We start from the raw sequence: 10205 nt of genomic DNA, 5'->3' as shown, positions 1-10205 counted from the left end.
GAATTTTATCTTAAAAATACAACTTATTGATCAAAAGTCCACAAGGAATACTCATCTATCAACAAAATTTCTTGTTATCCTAAATTCTAAATCACAACTCTAACTCTACAATATTTCTCAATAAAAATGAAAACTTTCAAAAAATAGAAGTTTTGAAAATTTCATCTAAAATATACAACCTATTGATCAAAAAACCTCAAAGAATACTCATCTATCAACAAAATTTCTTGTTATCCTAAATTCTAAATCACAACCTTAAATCTACAATATTTCTCAATAAAAATGAAAACTTTCTAAAAATAGAAGTTTTGAGAATTTTATCTAAAATATACAACCTATTGATAAAAAAAATCTAAAAAAATACTCATACATCAAAAAAATATATTTTTATCCTAATTTCTAAACCACAACCCCAAATCTACAATATTTCTATATACAATGAAAACTTTCCTAAAATAGAACTTTTGATAATTATATTTAAAAAATACAACTATTGATCAAAAAATCTAAAAGAATACTCCATCTGTAAACAAACAATTCTTGTTATCCTAATTTCTATATCAAAACCCCAAATCCACACTATTATTCACCAAAAAGAAAATTTTTCTAAAATATAACTTTTGAGAATTATATTTAAAAAAATACAACTATTCATCAAAAAATGTAAAAGAATACTCCATCTATCAACAAACAATTCTTGTTATCCTAATTTCTAAATCAAAACCCCAAATCCACACTATTATTCACAAAAATGAAAACTTTCCAAAAATAGAATTTTTGAGAATTTTATATAAAATATACAACCTATTGATCAAAACTTTTAAAAGAATGCTCACCTATTAACAAAAATTCTTGTTGTTCTAATATTTTTAATCTGAACCCCAAATCTACAATATTTCCAATTAAAAATAAAACTTTCCTAAAATAGATTTTTTGAGAATTTTATCTTAAAAATACAACTTATTGATCAAAAATCCTCAAAGAATACTCATCTATCAACAAAATTTCTTGTTATCCTAAATTCTAAATCACAACCCTAAATCTACAATATTTCTCAATAAAAATGAAAACTTTCTAAAAATAGAAGTTTTGAGAATTTTATCTAAAATATACAACCTATTGATCAAAAATCTTAAAAAAATACTCATATATCAACAAAAAATATTGTTATCCTAATTTCTAAATCACAACCCCAAATCTACAATATTTCTATAGACAATGAAAACTTTTCTAAAATAGAACTTTTGAGAATTATATTTAAAAAATACAACTATTGATCAAAAAATCTAAAAGAATACTCCATCTTTCAACAAACAATTCTTGTTATCCTAATTTCTAAATCAAAACCCCAAATCCACACTATTATTCATCAAAATGGAAACTTTCCTAAAATAGAACTTTTGAGAATTATATTTTAAAAATACAACTATTCATCAAAAAATGTAAAAGAATACTCCATCTATCAACAAACAATTCTTGTTATCCTAATTTCTAAATCAAAACCCCAAATCCACACTATTATTCACAAAAATGAAACTTTCCAAAAATAGAATTTTGAGAATTTTATATAAAATATACAACCTAGTGATCAAAACTTTTAAAAAAATGCTCACCTATCAACAAAAATTCTTGTTGTTCTAATATTTTTAATCTGAACCCCAAATCTACAATATTTCCAAATAAAAATAAAACTTCCTAAAATAGATTTTTGAGAATTTTATCTTAAAAATACAACTTATTGATCAAAAATCCTCAAAGAATACTCATCTATCAAAAAATTTCTTGTTATCCTAAATTCTAAATCACAACCCTAACTCTACAATATTTCTCAATAAAATGAAAACTTTTAAAAATAGAAGTTTTGAGAATTTTATCTAAAATATAACCTATTGATCAAAAAATCTAAACAAATACTCATACATCAACAAAAAATATTGTTATCCTAATTTCTAAATCACAACTCCAAATCTACAATATTTCTATAGACAATGAAAACTTTCCTAAAATAGAACTTTTGATAATTATATTTAAAAATACAATTATTGTCAAAAAATCTAAAAGAATACTCCATCATTAAACAAACAATTCTTGTTATCCTAATTTCTAAATCAAAACCCCAAATACACACTATTATTCACCTAAATGAAAACTTTCCTAAAATAGAACTTTTGATAATTATATTTAAAAAATATAACTATTCATCAAAAATGTAAAAGAATACTCCATCTATCAACAAATAATTTTTGTTATCGTAATTTCTAAATCAAAACCCCAAATCCACACTATTATTCACAAAAATGAAACTTTCCAAAAATAGAATTTTGTGAATTTTATATAAAATATACAACCTATTGATCAAAACTTTTAAAAGAATGCTCACCTATCAACAAAAATTCTTGTTGTTCTAATATTTTTAATCTGAACCCCAAATCTACAATATTTCCCAATAAAAATAAAACTTTCCTAAATAACACTTTTGAGAATTTTATCTTAAAAATACAACTTATTGATCAAAAGTCCACAAGGAATACTCATCTATCAACAAAATTTCTTGTTATCCTAAATTCTAAATCACAACTCTAACTCTACAATATTTCTCAATAAAAATGAAAACTTTCAAAAATAGAAGTTTTGAAAATTCATCTAAAATATACAACCTATTGATCAAAAAACCTCAAAGAATACTCATCTATCAACAAAATTTCTTGTTATCCTAAATTCTAAATCACAACCTAAATCTACAATATTTCTCAATAAAAATGAAAACTTTCTAAAAATAGAAGTTTTGAGAATTTTATCTAAAATATACAACCTATTGATAAAAAAAATCTAAAAATACTCATACATCAAAAAAATATATTTTATCCTAATTTCTAAACCACAACCCCAAATCTACAATATTTCTATATACAATGAAAACTTTCCTAAAATAGAACTTTTGATAATTATATTTAAAAAATACAACTATTGATCAAAAAATCTAAAAGAATACTCCATCTGTAAACAAACAATTCTTGTTATCCTAATTTCTAAATCAAAACCCCAAATCCACACTATTATTCACAAAAAGAAAATTTTCTAAAATATAACTTTTGAGAATTATATTTTAAAAAATACAACTATTCATCAAAAAATGTAAAAGAATACTCCATCTATCAACAAAACAATTCTTGTTATCCTAATTTCTAAATCAAAACCCCAATTCCACACTATTATTCACAAAAATGAAAACTTTCCAAAAATAGAATTTTTGAGAATTTTATATAAAATATACAACCTATTGATCAAAACTTTTAAAAGAATGCTCACCTATTAACAAAAATTCTTGTTGTTCTAATATTTTTAATCTGAACCCCAAATCTACAATATTTCCCAATAAAAATAAAACTTTCCTAAAATAAATTTTTGAGAATTTTATCTTAAAAATACAACTTATTGATCAAAAATCCTCAAAGAATACTCATCTATCAACAAAATTTCTTGTTATCCTAAATTCTAAATCACAACCCTTAATCTACAATATTTCTCAATAAAAATGAAAACTTTCTAAAAATAGAAGTTTTGAGAATTTTATCTAAAATATACAACCTATTGATCAAAAAATCTAAAAAAATACTCATATATCAAAAAAAAATAATGTTATCCTAATTTCTAAATCACAACCCCAAATCTACAATATTTCTATATACAATGAAACTTTCCTAAAATAGAAATTTTGAGAATTATATTTAAAAAATACAACTATTGATCAAAAAATCTAAAAGAATACTCCATCTATCAACAAACAATTCTTGTTATCCTAATTTCTAAATCAAAACCCCAAATCCACACTATTATTCACCAAAATGAAAACTTTTCTAAAAATAACTTTTGAGAATTATATTTAAAAAATACAACTATTCATCAAAAAATATAAAAGAATACTCCATCTATCAACAAACAATTCTTGTTATCCTAATTTCATAAATCAAAACCCCAATTCCACACTATTATTCACAAAAATGAAAACTTTCCAAAAATAGAATTTTTGAGAATTTTATCTAAAATATACAACCTATTGATCAAAACTTTAAAAGAATGCTCACCTATCAACAAAAATTCTTGTTGTTCTAATATTTTAATCTGAACCCCAAATCTACAATATTTCCCAATAAAATAAAACTTTCCTAAATAACATTTTTGAGAATTTTATCATAAAAATACAACTTATTGATCAAAAATCCAAAGAATACTCATCTATCAACAAAATTTCTTGTTATCCTAAATTCTAAATCACAACCTTTAATCTACAATATTTCTCAATAAAAATGAAAACTTTCTAAAAATAGAAGTTTTGAGAATTTTATCTAAATATACAACCTATTGATAAAAAAAATCTAAAAAATACTCATACATCAAAAAAATATTTTTATCCTAATTTCTAAATCACAACCCCAAATCTACAATATTTCTATATACAATGAAAACTTTCCTAAAATAGAACTTTTGATAATTATATTTAAAAAATACAACTATTGATCAAAAAATCTAAAAGAATACTCCATCTGTAAACAAACAATTCTTGTTATCCTAATTTCTAAATCAAAACCCCAAATCCACACTATTATTCACCAAAAAATTTTTTTTCTAAAATAGAACTTTTGAGAATTATATTTTAAAAAATACAACTATTCATCAAAAAATGTAAAAGAATACTCCATCTATCAACAAACAATTCTTGTTATCCTAATTTCTAAATCAAAACCCCAAATCCACACTATTATTCACAAAAATGAAAACTTTCCAAAATAGAATTTTTGAGAATTTTATATAAAATATACAACCTATTGATCAAAACTTTTAAAAGAATGCTCACCTATCAACAAAAATTCTTGTTGTTCTAATATTTTTAATCTGAACCCCAAATCTACAATATTTCCAATAAAAATAAAACTTTCCTAAAATAGATTTTTGAGAATTTATCTTAAAAATACAACTTATTGATCAAAAATCCTCAAAGAATACTCATCTATCAACAAAATTTCTTGTTATCCTAAATTCTAAATCCCAACCCTAACTCTACAATATTTCTCAATAAAAATGAAAACTTTCTAAAAATAGAAGTTTTGAGAATTTTATCTAAATAAACAACCTATTGATCCAAAAATCTAAACAAATACTCATATATCAACAAAAAATATTGTTATCCTAATTTCTAAATCACAACCCCAAATCTACAATATTTCTATAGACAATGAAAACTTTCCTAAAATAGAACTTTTGATAATTATATTTTAAAAATACAACTATTGTAAAAATCTAAAAGAATACTCCATCATTAACAAACAATTCTTGTTATCCTAATTTCTAAATCAAAACCCCAAATCCACACTATTATTCATCAAAATGGAAACTTTCCTAAAATAGAACTTTTGAGAATTATATTTAAAAATACAACTATTCATAAAAAAATGTAAAAGAATACTCCATCTATCAACAAACAATTCTTGTTATCCTAATTTCTAAATCAAAACCCCAAATCCACACTATTATTCACAAAAATGAAACTTTCCAAAATAGAATTTTTGAGAATTTTATATAAAATATACAACCTATTAATCAAAACTTTTATAAAAATGCTCACCTATCACAAAAATTCTTGTTGTTCTAATATTTTTAATCTGAACCCCAAATCTACAATATTTCCAAATAAAAATAAAACTTTCCTAAAATAGATTTTTTGAGAATTTTATCTTAAAAATACAACTTATTGATCAAAAATCCTCAAAGAATACTCATCTATCAACAAAATTTCTTGTTATCCTAAATTCTAAATCACAACCCTAAATCTACAATATTTCAATAAAAATGAAAACTTTCTAAAAATAGAAGTTTTGAGAATTTATCTAAAATACAACCTATTGATCAAAAAATCTAAACAAATACTCATACATCAACAAAAAATATTGTTATCCTAATTTCTAAATCACAACCCAAATCTACAATATTTCTATAGACAATGAAAACTTTCCTAAAATAGAACTTTTGAGAATTATATTTAAAAAATACAACTATTGATCAAAAAATCTAAAAGAATACTCCATCTTTCAACAAACAATTCTTGTTATCCTAATTTCTAAATCAAAACCCCAAATCCACACTATTATTCACAAAATTGAAACTTTCCTAAAATAGAACTTTTGAGAATTATATTTTAAAATACAACTATTCATCAAAAAATGTAAAAGAATACTCCATCTATCAACAAACAATTCTTGTTATCCTAATTTCTAAATCAAAACCCCAAATCCACACTATTATTCACAAAAATGAAAACTTTCCAAAAATAGAATTTTTGAGAATTTTATATAAATATACAACCTATTGATCAAAACTTTTAAAAAAATGCTCACCTATCAACAAAAATTCTTGTTGTTCTAATATTTTTAATCTGAACCCCAAATCTACAATATTTCCAAATAAAAATAAAACTTTCCTAAAATAGATTTTTTGAGAATTTTATCTTAAAAATACAACTTATTGATCAAAAATCCTCAAAGAATACTCATCTATCAACAAAATTTCTTGTTATCCTAAATTCTAAATCACAACCCTAAATCTACAATATTTCTCAATAAAAATGAAAACTTTCTAAAATAGAATTTTTGAGAATTTTATCTAAAATATACAACCTATTGATCAAAAAATCTAAAAAAATACTCATATATCAACAAAAAATAATGTTATCCTAATTTCTAAATCACAACCCCAAATCTACAATATTTCTATAGAAAATGAAAACTTTCCTAAAATAGAAATTTTGAGAATTATATTTAAAAAATACAACTATTGATCAAAAAATCTAAAAGAATACTCCATCTTTCAACAAACAATTCTTGTTATCCTAATTTCTAAATCAAAACCCAAATCCACACTATTATTCATCAAAATGGAAAACTTTCCTAAAATAGAATTTTGAGAATTATATTTAAAAATACAACTATTCATCAAAAATGTTAAAGAATACTCCATCTATCAACAAAAAATTCTGTTATCCTAATTTCTAAATCAAAACCCCAAATCCACACTATTATTCACAAAAATGAAACTTTCCAAAATAGAATTTTTGAGAATTTTATTTAAAATATACAACCTATTGATCAAAACTTTTAAAAAATGCTCACCTATCAACAAAAATTCTTGTTGTTCTAAATTTTTAATCTGAACCCCAAATCTACAATATTTCCAATAAAAATAAAACTTTCCTAAAATAGATTTTTGAGAATTTTATTTAAAAATACAACTATTGATCAAAAATCCTCAAAGAATACTCATCTATCAACAAAATTTCTTGTTATCCTAAATTCTAAATCACAACCCTAAATCTACAATATTTCTCAATAAAAATGAAAACTTTCTAAAATAGAAAGTTTTGAGAATTTTATCTAAAAATAAACTATTGATCAAAAAATCTAAACAAATACTCATATATCAACAAAAAATATTGTTATCCTAATTTCTAAATCACAACCCCAAATCTACAATATTTCTATAGACAATGAAAACTTTCCTAAAATAGAACTTTTGAGAATTATATTTAAAATAACAACTATTGATCAAAAAACTAAAAGAATACTCCATCATTAAACAAACATTCTTGTTATCCTAATTTCTAAATCAAAACCCCAAATCCACACTATTATTCACCAAAATGAAAACTTTCCTAAAATAGAACTTTTGAGAATTATATTTAAAAAATACAACTATTATCAAAAAATGTAAAAGAATACTCCATCTATCAACAAACATCTTGTTATCCTAATTTCTAAATCAAAACCCCAAATCCACACTATTATCTCAAAAATGAAAACTTTCTAAAAATAGAATTTTTGAGAATTTATATAAAATATACAACCTATTGATCAAAAACTTTTAAAAGAATCTCACCTATCAACAAAAATTCTGTTGTTCTAATTTTTAATCTGAACCCCAAATCTACAATATTTCCAATAAAAATAAAACTTTCCTAAAATAGATTTTTTGAGAATTATATCTAAAAATACAACTATTGATCAAAAATCTCAAAGAATACTCATCTATCAACAAAATTTCTTGTTATCCTAAATTCTAAATCACAACCCCAACTCTACAATATTTCTCAATAAAAATGAAAACTTTCTAAAAATAGAAGTTTTGAGAATTTTATCTAAATAACAACCTATTGATCAAAAAATCTTAAAAAATACTCATATATCAACAAAAATATTGTTATCCTAATTTCTAAATCACAAACCCAAATCTACAATATTTCTATAGAAAATGAAAACTTTCCTAAAATAGAATTTTGAGAATTATATTAAAAAATACAACTATTGATCAAAAAATCTAAAAGAATACTCCATCTATCAACAAACAATTCTTGTTATCCTAATTTCTAAATCAAAACCCCAATCCACACTATTATTCAAAAATGAAAACTTTCCTAAAATAGAATTTTGAGAATTATATTTAAAAAATACAACTATTCATCAAAAATGTAAAAGAATACTCCATCTATCAACAAACAATTCTTGTTATCCTAATTTCTAAATCAAAACCCCAAATCACACTATTATTCACAAAAATGAAACTTTCCAAAATAGAATTTTGAGAATTTTATATAAAAATATACAACCTATTGATCAAAACTTTTAAAAAATGCTCATACTATCAACAAAAATTCTTGTTGTTCTAATTTTTAATCTGAACCCCAAATCTACAATATTTCCAAATAAAAAAAAACTTTCCTAAAATAGATTTTTTGAGAATTTATCTTAAAAATACAACTATTGATCAAAAAAATCAAAAGAATACTCATCTATCAACAAAATTCTTGTTATCCTAATTTCTAAATCAAACCCTAAATCTACAATATTCTCAATAAAATGAAAACTTTTAAAAATAAAAGTTTTGAGAATTTTATCTAAAAATACAACCTATTGATCAAAAAATCTAAAAGAATACTCATACATCAACAAAAAATATTGTTGTTATCCTAATTTCTAAATCACAACCCCAAATCTACATTTTCTATAGACAATGAAAACTTTCCTAAAAATAGAACTTTTGAGAATTATATTTAAAAATACAACTATTGATCAAAAAATCTAAAAGAATACTCCATCTATCAACACAATTCTTGTTATCCTAATTTCTAAATCAAAACCCCAAATCCACACTATTATTCATCAAAATGAAAACTTTCCTAAAATAGAACTTTTGAGAATTATATTTTAAAAATACAACTATTGATCAAAAAATGTAAAAGATACTCCATCTATCAACAACAATTCTGTTATCCTAATTTCTAATCAAAACCCCAAATCCACACTATTATTCACAAAATGAAACTTTCCAAAAATAGAATTTTTGAGAATTTTATATAAAATACAACCTATTGATCAAAAAATTTAAAAAAATATCATCTATCAACAAAATTCTTGTTGTTCCTAATTTTAAATCAAACCCCAAATCTACAATATTTCCAAATAAAAATAAAACTTCCTAAATAGAATTTTTGAGAATTTATTTAAAAAATACAACTATTGATCAAAAATCTCAAAGAATACTCATCTATCAACAAAAATTCTTGTATCCTAAATTCTAAATCACAACCCCAACTATACAATTATTCATAAAAATGAAAACTTTCTAAAAATAGAAGTTTTGAGAATTTATTTAAAATACAACTATTGATCAAAAAATCTAAAAAATACTCATCTATCAACAAAAAATATTTGTTATCCTAATTTCTAAATCACAACCCCAAATCTACAATATTTTACCAAAATGAAAACTTTCCTAAAATAGAAATTTTGAGAATTATATTTTAAAAATACAACTATTGATCAAAAAATCTAAAAAAATACTCCATCATTCAACAAACAATCTTGTTATCCTAATTTCTAAATCAAAACCCAAATACACACTATTATTCACCAAAATGAAAATTCCTAAAATAGAACTTTTGAGAATTATATTTAAAAAATACAACTATTGATCAAAAAAATCTAAAAGAATACTCCATCTATCAACAAAAATTTTGTTATCCTAATTTCTAAATCAAAACCCCAAATCCACACTATATTCACAAAAATGAAACTTTCCAAAAATAGAATTTTGAGAATTTTATTTAAAATATACAACTATTGATCAAAAATTTTAAAGATTATCACCTATCAACAAAA

This window comes from Brassica napus, chromosome A6, assembly GCF_020379485.1.
Source record: "Brassica napus cultivar Da-Ae chromosome A6, Da-Ae, whole genome shotgun sequence".
Lineage (NCBI taxonomy): Eukaryota > Viridiplantae > Streptophyta > Magnoliopsida > Brassicales > Brassicaceae > Brassica > Brassica napus.
The sequence above is the reverse complement of the archived record's forward strand: the minus strand, read 5'-3'. Positions refer to the sequence as shown.